The sequence below is a fragment of the Onychostoma macrolepis genome, chromosome 10, assembly GCF_012432095.1.
Source record: "Onychostoma macrolepis isolate SWU-2019 chromosome 10, ASM1243209v1, whole genome shotgun sequence".
NCBI classification, from domain to species: Eukaryota; Metazoa; Chordata; class Actinopteri; order Cypriniformes; family Cyprinidae; genus Onychostoma; species Onychostoma macrolepis.
This window is the reverse complement of record NC_081164.1, coordinates 863720-877213: the sequence shown is the minus strand read 5'-3', so window position 1 is coordinate 877213 and position 13494 is coordinate 863720. Positions and strand designations below refer to the sequence as shown.

General features: G+C 38.6%; 3 long non-coding RNA genes across 3 annotated transcripts; all 3 read left to right on the top strand.

The window, feature by feature from the left end:
• Positions 1-1261: 1261 nt before the first annotated feature.
• On the top strand, positions 1262-3949 carry LOC131548398 (uncharacterized). The gene is made up of 3 exons (XR_009273141.1): positions 1262-1922; positions 3268-3652; positions 3797-3949. It is a non-coding gene; the product is annotated as an uncharacterized LOC131548398 (long non-coding RNA).
• A 1-nt stretch (position 3950) lies between these two features.
• Positions 3951-5655, top strand: LOC131548397 (uncharacterized). Its single transcript, XR_009273140.1, has 4 exons — positions 3951-3999; positions 4092-4198; positions 4389-4552; positions 4667-5655. It is a non-coding gene; the product is annotated as an uncharacterized LOC131548397 (long non-coding RNA).
• Positions 5656-5900: 245 nt separating this feature from the next.
• On the top strand, positions 5901-8989 carry LOC131548456 (uncharacterized). Its single transcript, XR_009273156.1, has 6 exons — positions 5901-7818; positions 7938-8056; positions 8156-8278; positions 8420-8485; positions 8585-8673; positions 8810-8989. It is a non-coding gene; the product is annotated as an uncharacterized LOC131548456 (long non-coding RNA).
• Positions 8990-13494: the final 4505 nt, after the last annotated feature.

The following is a 13494-nucleotide window of genomic DNA, read 5'->3' as shown; positions in this document are numbered from 1 at the left end:
AAGTTTTACATGTGTATGGCCCTTTAATTATAATCGACCTGCACTCTCTGTTCATGTTGGAAACTGGTTCCGGTTAAGTCATTAATATTCGCGCCAGTCAGGACAGGAGAGTGGTTGTGGTGGGTGAGTGCTCTTTAAAAATGTATTTCTTTTGTTGCTCTTTTATATTTTTCTACTTTCCTGTTGCCAAATGATATCTTAATGGTTAATATACACCCCTCATTGCAGGACGTCGTGTAAGAATGCTGTGAAACTGATCACTTCATTTGAATGCGTTTCAACAGAATGAAATGATCCACCGAGGCTTGAGATGGTGTCGGTTGTCACAATTATTTCACACAACGCAGATAGGAGCCATTACATACACACACACACACACACACACATATATATATATATATATTACACACACACATATACACACACACACACACATATACCAGTGGCGTTCCGTCCATATAAGCTGCGATGGCCAACAATGGTCTTTTTTCTGTAAATCTACGTGAGTGACGGACGCTTCCGGGTACGCGGGTTCTGCGGCTCCGGACGGGTTCTGCTGGTATGCGCTGATTTCCCGCGCGAGGTAAGCTGTCCAAGCGCTCGCCCAAGCTGTTGCTGCCAGATCTCGATTGCCGAAAATTACATTGCAGGGAGTCTACGACGGATTTCTGTCATTCGCAGGGTTCCCGCCTGTCTTTAATGTCTCAAATGCACTTTTCATAATTTTAAGGCCGTAAATAGGCTTACATTTCTCAAATAGTGTAATACATTTCTTAATTTTAGTTTGAATAGGTCTTACATTAAGGAAAGACGGGGTGTATTCAGCCTGCTGAGGGGGGTGTGATCGAAGCGCTCCGTGTTCACTCCGCTGTGGATCCACTCCGGGTTTTGTGCTGCCGCTCACGGAAAAACTGCTCCGTGTTCACTCCATTAGTTATTAGGGATGAATGAGGGGGAAAGATACATGTAGCGCGTTGTTGTTGTTCTGCAGGTGTTACACCAAATTCTGTGACCATCGTGTTCTGTGACCCTAGCAGGCGCTGTCGTCACTGTCTGGCCTGAACTGTGTCACAGGCGGATTGGGCGCGAACAGCGGACAGGTTTAAAGCGCTCGTGCACATTGTATGAGCGCGTCAACACAGTCTGGTCGCGTGCGCCGAATGAACTGTTCAGAACAGATTTCTTTACATCAACAAACATACATATGTATATATAGCCTAAGGGAAATTCTTTCCCACAGAAAAACTTTGATGTTCTCCAAATGTACTGTGTATTTTAAAAATAAGTAAATACACTAAAAACATTTGAAAGTTTTAATATGAACACTACAGCTTTTGCAATATTAACTGGCATTTATTTTATTTATTCATTTTCTAATACTTTTAGTTTTTACATTTGTACTTTAATTTCTATTTGAAAAATGATGGTGTTAAATTGTGGCTTTTGTGCATTGTCTCCGTTCTCTCTGTCCTATAGGGGTTATGCGCAACACACTTCCGTATTCTGCTAGCCAGGTCTCATTGCTTCCGGTTCACGCGTTTTGCAAATGCCCGTGAAATATGAAGCTGTTTTACTCAAGATGCCTTCAAAGTAGACAGTAAAGATAATCATAACCAATGTCCATCACATATGTGGATTAATATATAAAGGTTTTTTATTTTTATTATTTTCAATAACATTTATATATAAAAGTAAAAAAAAAAAACGTCAACAATAAAAACAGCTAGCTAATTTAACTGATTACCTTAAAAGTCCATTGATATCGCCATTATGTAATACTGCTATTAATACGTTCTCTGACAAGCGGAAGCGATGAGACCTGTTTTCCGGGTTTGGTCAGGTGACCTTCGACCTCTCTCTCCGTTACTCCAGGCTTCTGGAGAAGTGGATTGGCTGCTTCTGCACGCTGAGAGCACAGCTGTGTGAGTCCCGGTCCTTTTCAATTGTTGTTTCAAAGCTAGTCGAGATACACAACACTTTGTTGTTGGCTTTTCTCTCTTTATCTTTTCTGTTGTTACTATTATTATTATTCTATCAGTATTAAAAGGTAAACTGTAAAGAGAGACAATGCTTGTAGTAGAATTCCTTTTTTCCTCATTATTATTATTTATTATTATTATTGTATCGACATTAAAAGGTAATGTGTTGATTGCATGCATAAGTACGCGATTGTTTTGTATGAGATGGGTGCCTATTTTTGTTTTGAAGAAATACATTTTTCTTCTGTTTTGGGACAGGGATGACACCTATATTTAGTTAATTTTTGTTACGGCCCAGTGAAGGAGCAGAGAGGAGCAACACATGTAACAGATAAATACAAATTCTCCCACAGATTTGTTTGTACAATTACTTATCTGTTTGTTGAAAAAATACAAGGTGACTGTGGAATGTTTCTGTTGAAATGCTGATTACTCGTCAGGCTTATTAAACTAAATAAAAATATCATGAGAATAAACAATGCAGTTGTTTGCAGAATAGCCGATTATGTGTCAACATGCAACAGCAATTATTCTTCATGAAGCTGACATCACACAGGAAGCAATTAAAGCCTTCCCCTTATAAGTTAGAGAATAAATGCAAATCGAGTGTGTGCTCAAATCGAGTGTCATCCACTGATAACGTTACGCACTAACTTGACTGGTGTGCATGGTATATAAGCAGGATTATTTGCAAGTCACAACAATGCATCATGGATTCTAACATGGTAACTGAGCTTAAGAGGAATCTTCTCGTGGGGGAATATCCCCAAAATGCTGATAAACTTCAGCGTTACATCATAAAGAGGAGAGCCTCAAATTTTTGCATGATTGGTAAGGGAATTAGCATAAAGCATAAATAAAATAAAATAATTATGTGCAGTGTTTGCTGCCTGTAAATTGGACAATACTTAATAACATTAGATCAGAGTGCTATTAATGGTTTGCCAGTGTGAAACCATTGTAAAACCGTGGCAATAAAGCTACTTGAATCTTCATTTGCTAAGTAATTATACTTGAAACTTCTTTTTTTGTTTTGTAAGTGCTGATTTAGTCACTGTTCTTATAAGAACTTGATTAAATATTTTGAAATATAGCCTTGATCCCCAAAATTGCAATACAATCAATATTCTTTAACAATATATAACAATATTCTTTCCTGTGATCAATCAAGTCATTCCTATTACTAGTGAGAGTAACAAAATGGTTTGTCTATATATATATATATATATATATATATATATATCTGTTCATGCAATTTTGTACCTTAAGTATATTTACTTTTCTGCAGATGACAACTTATTTTACATTAGAAAGAAGGGACCCGATAAAGACACCAGATGTAAAGTCGTGTGCAGTGCAGAGGAGGCTGACCTGCTGTTCAAAGAATTCCATTCTAGCAATATTGGCGCACATTTTGGACGGTTGAAAGCAAGAGATGCCATTTCTCAGCGGTGTTACCGGCCTGGCATGTCAGCAGACATAGAGAATGGGTAAGCTCATGCACTATATTCATACTTAGTTCAATGACTTAATGAAATCAATATATTTTATTCATTTTATAATGTATAATTTATAATAAATTAATATAATAAATGTTTGAGGTATCACAATGCACCGTGTGCCAGAAAGTGAGAAAAGACCTAAAACTTGAACCAGATTACATTCCAATCAAGGTACCACAATATTATTCATCTTTATTTAAATGTGCATTTACTGTATATTAATATTTTGCATACCTATAACAAAAAATATTGTATAGTACAAATATTAATATGCTAATAATTCTGACTTTCTTCCATTTTTGTCTGGTTTGACAGACCAAGGTTCCATTCGAACTTGTCGGAATGGACTTAACTGGAAAGCTGGTAAAATCAGACCAGCAATACCAGTACATCCTTGTTATCATAGATTACTGCAGGAAATGGGCACAGGCGTATCCTCTAAAATCCAAGTCTGCTGCAGAAGTGACACAGTGCCCAAACGGATATTAACAGATCAAGGCAGAGAATTTGTGAACACTGTAAGCATTTGCATTCCTATTACTCAAATACATGCATATTTTGTCTGTGTAAAAAAACAACAAAAAAAATTGTTTTTACATAACTTAATTAGATCAACACTGAAGTCTGCAAAAAGTTAGGAATTAAGAGGAGTCTTTGTGCCCTATACCACCCTCAGACAAACGGACTGGTGGAGAGGCTCAATGGTACCATACAGAGGTAAAAAATGCATCCACCACAGCACATGTACATGACTAGTGTGTTTTTTTGGACATCATACAGTCACAGAACTTTCCTTGTACAGCTTTCTATTATATATGTATGTATGTATGTATGTATATGTGTATGCATGTACTGTATATATCAGTGGTCATTTTCTGTATACCTTCTATTTTCTGAATGTTGTCAGATTCCTTGTAAAACTGGTCAAAGCCAAGCACCTGGGACCAATATTTGGATGCAGCTATGTTTGGGCTGCGCACAAAGAAGCAGCTCACAACAAAGTTCTCACCATTTTTCCTTATGTTTGGGAGAGAAGCCAGATACCCATCTGAGGTCCCAAAACATTATCAGGTGGGGGAAAAAAATACATTTTTGGTCTTATATTATGTAAAGGGTCAGGTATATAATTTTATAGTAGATGGCAATGTAGATAAAATAGTTCTCATTACTAACATGTTTCCGTAGGTTGATGGCTCCTTTGAAATTGACTACAGTGAAGAAGGGGTGGCCATTGATATTAAACGTCATGAAGAAATTATTGAGCTGGTAGAGAAAAATGTTCAAAAAACACATGAAAGAACAAGAAGGCGACTAACAAGAAGGCAACTCCAAAGCCTTGAGGTGGGAGACGTGGTGTGGAGGAAGAATGTTCGCAGTGAACAACGGAAAGGGGGGAAACTTGACCCAGATTATTTTGGTCAAGTCAAGTCAAGTCACCTTTATTTATATAGCGCTTTTAACAATACAGATTGTGTCAAAGCACTTAACAGTATCAAATTAGAGGATAGAGTGTCAGTAATGTATAATGATAAGATTAAACACTCAATTTTCAGTTAAAGGCATTTCATTATTGAATTCAGAGATGTCATTGTCTAGCTCGGTTTAGTTTAAATAGTATCTGTGCAATCAAATTGCGCGATAATCGCTAGAAATTAAGTGTCCCCAACTGAGCAAGCCAGAGGCTACAGCGGCAAGGAACCAAAACTCCCTCCGAGACAGAATGGAGAAAAAAACCTTGGGAGAAACCAGGCTCAGTCGGGGGTGACGATCAGGGCTGTAGACATCATCTCTTGGTGCTGATCCACCATCTGATCGGATACGGACTGAGAAACAGACTAGGAAAGAAACAGACAAATATTAGCGTAGATGCCATTCTTCTTACGATGTAACGAGTACATCGTGTGTTATGGGGAGTGTTCCCGGTTCCGGTTGATCTAATTAATGCAGCCTAACAATCCTTTAATGGATTTGAATAATAGAAGCGTATTAATGTGTTATGTGTAAGCCAGGCTAAAGAGATGGGTCTTTAATCTAGATTTAAACTGACAGAGTGTGTCTGCCTCCCGAACAGTGTTAGGTAGATTGTTCCAGAGTTTGGGTGCTAAATAGGAAAAGGATCTGCCGCCCGCAGTCGATTTTGATATTCTAGGTATTATCAAACGGCCAGAGTTTTGAGAACGCAGCGGACGTGGAGGACTATAATGCGATAAGAGCTCGCTCAAGTACTGAGGAGCTAAACCATTCAGGGCTTTATAAGTAATTAACAAGATGTTAAAATCTATCCGATGTTTGATAGGGAGCCAATGCAGTGTTGACAGAACCGGGCTAATATGGTCATATTTCCTGGTTCTAGTAAGGACTGTAGCTGCTGCATTTTGGACCAACTGTAGTTTGTTGATCAAGCGTGCAGAACAACCACCCAATAAAGCATTACAATAGTCTAACCTTGAGGTCATAAACGCATGAACTAACATTTCTGCTTTTGACGTTGAGAGCATTGGTCGCAATTTAGATATGCTTTTGAGATGAAAAAATGCAGTTTTACAGATGCTAGAAACATGGCTTTCAAATGACAGATTGCTATCAAACAGCACACCTAGGTTCCTGACTGATGAAGAAGAATTGACAGAGCAGCCGTCAAGTGTTAGATAATGTTCTAGGTTATTACATGTAGGGTTTTTAGGTCCAATAATTAACACCTCTGTTTTTTTCAGAATTTAGCAGTAAAAAATTACTTGTCATCCAGTTTTTTATATCGACTATGCATTCCGTTAGTGTCAAGGAATAGGCTGGATTCAGATGCGGGAATAACAGAGGCTTTATTGAGCAGACAATAATAACAATAGCAGGCGAGGAGCGCTCCCGCAGATGGCTTGCGTGGATGTGGGATTTCCTACACACACAGCTGGGTGGATGGTAGCGGCTGGAGCAAGCCACAACAGCGGCAGAGGAGACGGAGCCGGCAAGGCTGTTCGCTATCCCGAGCGAGAGGTAGAGCGATCCACTAGCGAGTCTGCAAAGACCCAGGAACGGCGGAAGCCAAGGGAGCCCACAGGAATCTGAGCGCACAGAAATTTAACTAGCAGCAACGAGCACTGGAGCCTGAACAGAGCAAGACAGGACAGGACAGGTAAATGATACAACTAGAGACAGTCAGAACAATGAAACTAACCAAACAGTCTGACAAAAGACAGAGTAACACAGGGAGCTATAAAGGGAATGCTAATGAGATGACTAGAACCCGGTGTGAAACAAGATGAGCTAACAAGCAGAGAAACAAGGAGGGCGGGGAAACAATCACGCTGAAAATGCGCACGTGGCGAGCTGTCAAAACAAAGTCACGTACACAACATCTGAACACAGAGACAGAAAACCCAGGTGATCAGACCCGAGACCCGACAGTTAGTTTCTCAATTTGGTGTGTTTCACCGGGCCGCGGAGAAATATAGAGCTGAGTATCATCAGCATAACAGTGAAAGCTAACACTATGTCTCCTGATAATATCTCCCAAGGGTAACATGTAAAGCATGAAAAGTAACGGCCCTAGTACTGAGCCTTGAGGTACTCCATACTGCACTTGTGATCGATATGATACCTCTTCATTCACTGCTACGAACTGATGGTGGTCAGATAAGTACGACTTGAACCATGCTAAGGCACTTCCACTAATGCCAACAAAGTTTTGTAGTCTATTCAAAAGAATGTTGTGGTCGATAGTGTCGAACGCAGCGCTAAGATCCAGTAGAACTAATAAAGAGATACAACCACGGTCACATGATAGAAGCAGGTCATTTGTAACTCTAATGAGAGCAGTCTTAGTACTATGATACAATCTAAATCCTGACTGGAATTCCTCACAGATATCACTTTTCTCTAGGAAGGAATATAATTGTGAGGATACTACCTTTTCTAGTATCTTTGACAGAAAAGGGAGATTTGAGATCGGTCTGTAATTAACTAGATCTTTGGGGTCAAGTTGTGGTTTTTAATGAGAGGCTTAATAACAGCCATGGTCCCTTTATGGTTACCAAAATAGAGGGTAAAAGTGTTGATCTTGTGAACTCTGTGAGACAGTCAACACACAAGGTCAGCATTGACCACCTAAAACACCACCATGAGGACATGCCAAGGATCCCTCACAAACTGAGGAAGCAACACTCTACCTCGTCTCAGCCACCTGATGTAGCCTCTTCACTTCCACCTCAGGACGTCCCTCCTCCTCGTCTCTCCTCCTCCACCTCAGGATGTCTATTGTCCACCTTCAGCTGAAGACTATCCTCTTCCTACGCCTCCAGCAGGGCAATCATTATCTGATGTGACATCCTTTCACAAAAAGTGTATGTGACTTGGAAAAACTAACTCTGAGCTAAATGTTTTTTTTTTTTTTTTTTTTTTTTAGAGTTAGGAGTACATTACATTTATATTTATTTCTATTACCTTTTTTGATCACACAAAGGCATACAAGATGCATGGGGAGGCAAAAATGCACATGTCCTGCTTTCACGAATTGGTTCCTATAAATGATTTTACTGGGACATTGTTAGGACAGCTCCCAGTCAAGAAGTTGAGAGTGAGGTGAGTAGAATGTAATGGGAGCTTTGTCTGCTTGGCTTGGATCAGTTGTGCTTTCCTATATATCTACATTTACATATTCATTATTTACCTGTCCTTCAGGTGATCAATGCATACATGGCCCTCATAGTAAAAAGAAATAATCGCATACAAGACAAAAAGGCACTTCACATTGACACATATGAAATGACAAGGATATGGGAGGGAAAGGGCTCAAGACTGAAGGTAGGCAAACTCAAAAATTAAAAATAAAACTGTCAAGAAAAACTTTATGTACTTTCAAATTGTCAGGCTTTTATAGGTTGGTAGTAATTTTATGTATAGTATTAAGTGATTTCTTAAATGATTATTGCTCTTGTTTTTTAGTGTGATCCAACAAAATACAGTGTTATTTTGTGAGCTGTCCATGAGCCTGGGCACTGGATATTGGCAGTAAGACCAAATACCTTGATCTGTGTATTGCTAAGCTTTGTGGATAACTACAATATTATTAATGGCAGTGCAAGTGAATCTAAGGTTACAATTCTACAGGTAATCTTTCCTTCTGAGAAAAGGAGTCTCGTACTGGACCCCCTGGGAAATGATTCTGCCAAACTCAGACAGTGTTTGGAGTCGACAAGGTAACCACTGAATTAATAAATGTGAAGTGTCTCTTTAAAAAATAAAATGAAATAAAAAAATATGTGGGTAAATGTAATTGTCATATATATATTTATTATTTATTTATTTTTTTTATTTTTTTCTTGGATGTGTCAGGGCCTTCATAAGAAAACAAAGCTGCCAGGTGGACAGCCAGCACAGCGACACACAGCCTCCAAAAAGATGCCACCTCATGTGGCATATTTGTCCTGAAAAAATCATTCTGTATTTTATTATATCTGTAAAGTATTTCAGATCAATTGGTCTCATTCACGTGTGTGTGTGTGTGTGTGTGGATTTGCATATGTGATTTCCTGTTGTTTAAAGTTATTTTTGGCTTTTTAGAATAAGCTTTAATATGAAAGTTTTGGTGAATCATGGTTTGTTTGTGAAAAAGTTTATATGCAGATTTCACACAATTTGTGCATAACCATGTTTAATGTATGAAACACAACATATTTTTTTCTCTCTCTCATCAAACATTTTGTTGGTTTATATTCTGTGTATACATGCACTTAAAAATTACTTTCCTAATGTCATCTTAGTATGCAGAGAAAATACTGGCAGGAGAGTCTCTACAGTTTCCCAATAATACCTCCGCAGTGGAACAGTACAGAGGAGAGATCGCCGTGGCACTGCTAAATGAGTTGTGTGTGGGAAGAAGAAAAAATTAAATATATATTTGTCATAACTTCTCCAAAATGTTCCAATTCATAGACTATTTTCATGGAAAGAACATATTTTTTGACTGAGACCTTATTTAAATGATTAACCTTTCATATAGTTCTTGATACATTTTAGTGTTGAATTTCAATGTGTGTATATATATTTTTGGTTCAATGGTGACCAGATGACCGTAGCGAGCTGTGCCACCACTGTGGGGAAAAGAATACTGTGGAGCAACAAGGAAAGACGGGGAAAAAAGACAATCGCTACCATGTTCTTGGGTAAGAAGCTCATTTTAAAATGACAGTCCGTCTCAGTGCTCTGATCATTCTGAGGCCACATATATGCATGGTACATCATTCTTAAGAGGATATACACACAGTATGAGTCACAGCTAGCCTATATGTTGTACAGTATCGATATTCACCCTGAATATCTTGGAAGCATCATTAACTTTGTTACAGAGTCAGTGTGACTTGTGTGACCGGTGGTACCACATGCAATGTGTACAAGAGCCTGACCCCGTGAAGCCCTACAGCTGTGCAGCATGTCAATATTAATCTCCACCTCCCCTGCCTTTACCTTTAACTTAACAAAACTTAAACACTAATAATATAGTGTTATTATTTCACATTGTTTGAAAAATAAAGCATTGGTTTTATTCATATGTATGTATATGGATTATAGATACAGTGTTTGTAAATTTAGTTTACATTTGTGGTAAAACCAAAAAATAAATAAGCCCTAAATAATAAATAAAAAAGGTACATGGAAGGACAGCTAACCTGAAATGGTTTGATTGTTGTATCAGGAATTTTCAAACCCATAACAATGGGGTCACATATTCTGATGCCCCCTTTAAATAGATTAATAGCCTGTTTTTGTGACATCAGCTTCATGAACATTGTTAAACATTTGTTGCATACAAAATGCAAAAATAGGCTACTCTGCAAACAACTGGATTGTGTTTATGCTCATGAAATTTTAAGTTGGTTTAATAAGCCTGTTGAATAACCAGCATTTCTAAACAAAAATTCCACACTGACACTTCAATTTTTATTTATTGAAGAAGCGGTTAAGAATTTGTACAAACATATTCAATAACATTCAAGAGTATCTACAGGAGCCTGTATAACACTTAAGGCTAAAACATAAGCAGAGGAATTTTTTTAATTAAAATATAAATAAGTAGATTTTTATCCATTTAAAGGTATTGGAAAATTAATGAATAAATACAAATTATTTAATGTAACAGCTGAACTGTTCATATTAGACCAAAAATCTTCCCTGGATGGACTATACAATAGAGGAGGTTTCAGATCACCAGAATGAACTGACGCGACCAGACTGTGTTGACGCGTGCGCTGTTCGCGCGCAATCCGCCTGTGACGCAGTTCAGGCCAGACAGTGACGACAGCGCCTGCTAGGGTCACAGAACACCGGCACACCGAAAACCATCCCCGCCACGGAGAAGGGTCTGTCTGCGGACTGCAAGAGAGGGGCGTAACTTGAAGGAGGCGTAACTCGAAGAAAGGGGCGTAACTTGAAGTTGTCCAAATCACACAGAACCACGCGAGATGTCAAAACGAGATGTTGTCGGGCTGCGTCCGAAACCGCATACTTTCTTCAATAAGTACTTACTTAACGAGTGCTAAAAGAGTACATACTCTACAGCCTGAATGCGTTGAGTATGAATGCGATTTGGTTATCATCCACAATGTTGACGTTATTATGTGACCTTAGACCAGGGGTCTCAAACTCAACTTACCTGGGGACCGCTGGAGGTAGAGTCTGGGTCAGGCTGGGCCGCATTAAGTATTTCACAAAAAAAAGGGTTTCAAGTATTCCAAAAAAAGGAGCATAACTTATCCAATCTTCTCAATCTTTTCCTATTTATTTTATAAGGTACTTCGCGGTTGGCTAGCTTGACAACCGTTGACAACAAACACCGCCGGAAGCTGTCACGAGACTATCTATGGTAGCACATAAGTGATAAAAAAAATAAATAAATAAAAGCGTGGCAAGACTCAGCAAAAAGGTGCGTTTGAGAACAACATGCGGGCCGCACTAACACTAAACTTTGATGTCAAGTAGGGGGCCACAAAATATCATCCCGCGGGCCTCAATTGGCCCCCGGGCCGCGAGTTTGAGACCCCTGCCTTAGACGTTATAACAAGCGCTGTGTGAATACTGTGAATAGTATGTGAATTTTCTGTGTGCATGAAATGCCCGGATTACCTGCTACATTTGCTGAAATTTGATGTATGCATCTGAAGACGCTGCATGGGATACTGTTTCCCAGAAAGCAACGCGCTCCATGTGACGTTTCATCTTCAAACGCGTGAGTGAACTGGAGGCGGGGAATAGTTATAAATGTAAGACTTGTATATGTACGTATATACATGTAAACTACAAACCGTCGCTGTGCATGTAAAAACAATATCATTAGTAGGACATAAATTGTACTTTAATCTCTAAGGCACTTTTCCGATCAAGTCAAATCACGTCACCTTCATCTCTGTAGCGCTTTATACATTGTTTCAAAGATATTAAATATTAATATTGCAGTAATATAATATATAAATAAAGTTAATATTTTAATTATGCAAACATAATTAAATTCTGCTGTCAAGCAGCTCTAAAAAGAAATGGAATGTATTTACTCTAAGGACAAATAGACCAATTTTTTAGCCGAGGCTTTTTACATTAACTCTGCCCACCAATGCCTGACTGTGATAAACAGCACTGCAGAAGACACGTGTATTCCTACAGTATCGGTGACGCAGTGAGTAAAAGACGTGAAACGTGTGTTGTTGATGCGAGCGGTCCGAGTTCGAGTCTGCCTTGTGTCAATCTCGTGCAACTCCTTTTCCCATCACATACCAGATCAGAAAGGCATTTGTTTTCAATAAAAACTTTAATAAATATTTGAAAAGTGGAAATTAAATGCCTCATTAATAATACCACTGTTTAGCTGTAGGTAGGTTTTTGTCCCAATAAAGTGGCGTTCATCAAATAAAATGTATGATAATTTACGCTCAATAAGTTATTGCACACTGTTTTATAATGTACTACAGTACCGAAGTATAAATATCTGCCACCTAACTACTATTTACACACTTGTTGCTAAAGAAAATGCTGCTATTTTAGTGTAAACAGAATTTATCATTAGTTGCACTTAGTGTAACTAGAATATATCACTTTTTCCAATTAGTGTAACTGCCAAAAATATCAATGTTCAGTTAAAGACAGCTCAGTGTTGATTCAGTTCAGTCCAATAGCCTATGTAAAGTTCTTCAATTATGAAATGAGTTCAATTGGGCAATATAGCATTGTTTACTAATATGAAGCCTTATAACAAGCCTTTGTAAAAAGAATAGTTAGCACATTTGTTTGTAAGGTAACAACCTTGACAGCTGTGCTGAATTAATGTTTGTGTTTGTCATGTGACAATTAAGCATACTACTCTGAAACATATGTTGCTTATTATATACCGTTTCACACACTATTCTTTAAAAAACTGTAGGCAGTATGCACTGTGTACTGGGCAGTAAGCAGTAAGCAAGTATGCCATTTCAAACACAGCCCTATACTTGGTGCAGTACGCAGTTTAGCCAATCACAACACACCGGCCCAACTAACCAATCAGAGCCCATCGCCTGTTTCTGAGGGAGTGGTTTCAGAGAATCAGGAAGTCAACCGGTCGTTCAAATGACAGGAGAAAGCGGCTTACAATAAAGGTGAAATATATGAAAAATAAGGCGTTTTTTAACAAACGAAACACAAGACATGTTATATCACTGAGCAGAACTTGAATTTCGGCGCGAGACTGCGGCTATTAATGATAACTCTACAGATTCCCGCAGGTTCCGACGGAATGCGTCACATCTGCACGTGCTTCTGAGTCTCGAACTCACTCGCGCGCTCATCTGTGAGCAGATCGCGAGGAGAGTGACCGCTTTCAATCATTATTAAGGGAGTTTGCGAATGTGATATTGATTTAATACAACAGATCAATAAACAAGTACTGCATTTTTGCTCTATCATCAACGAAAATAGTTCCAAATGAAGTAACAACTGAGCCGCTGCTCATCTCTAAAAGCAAACACAGGGGTTACTGTATAATTTCAGTTATT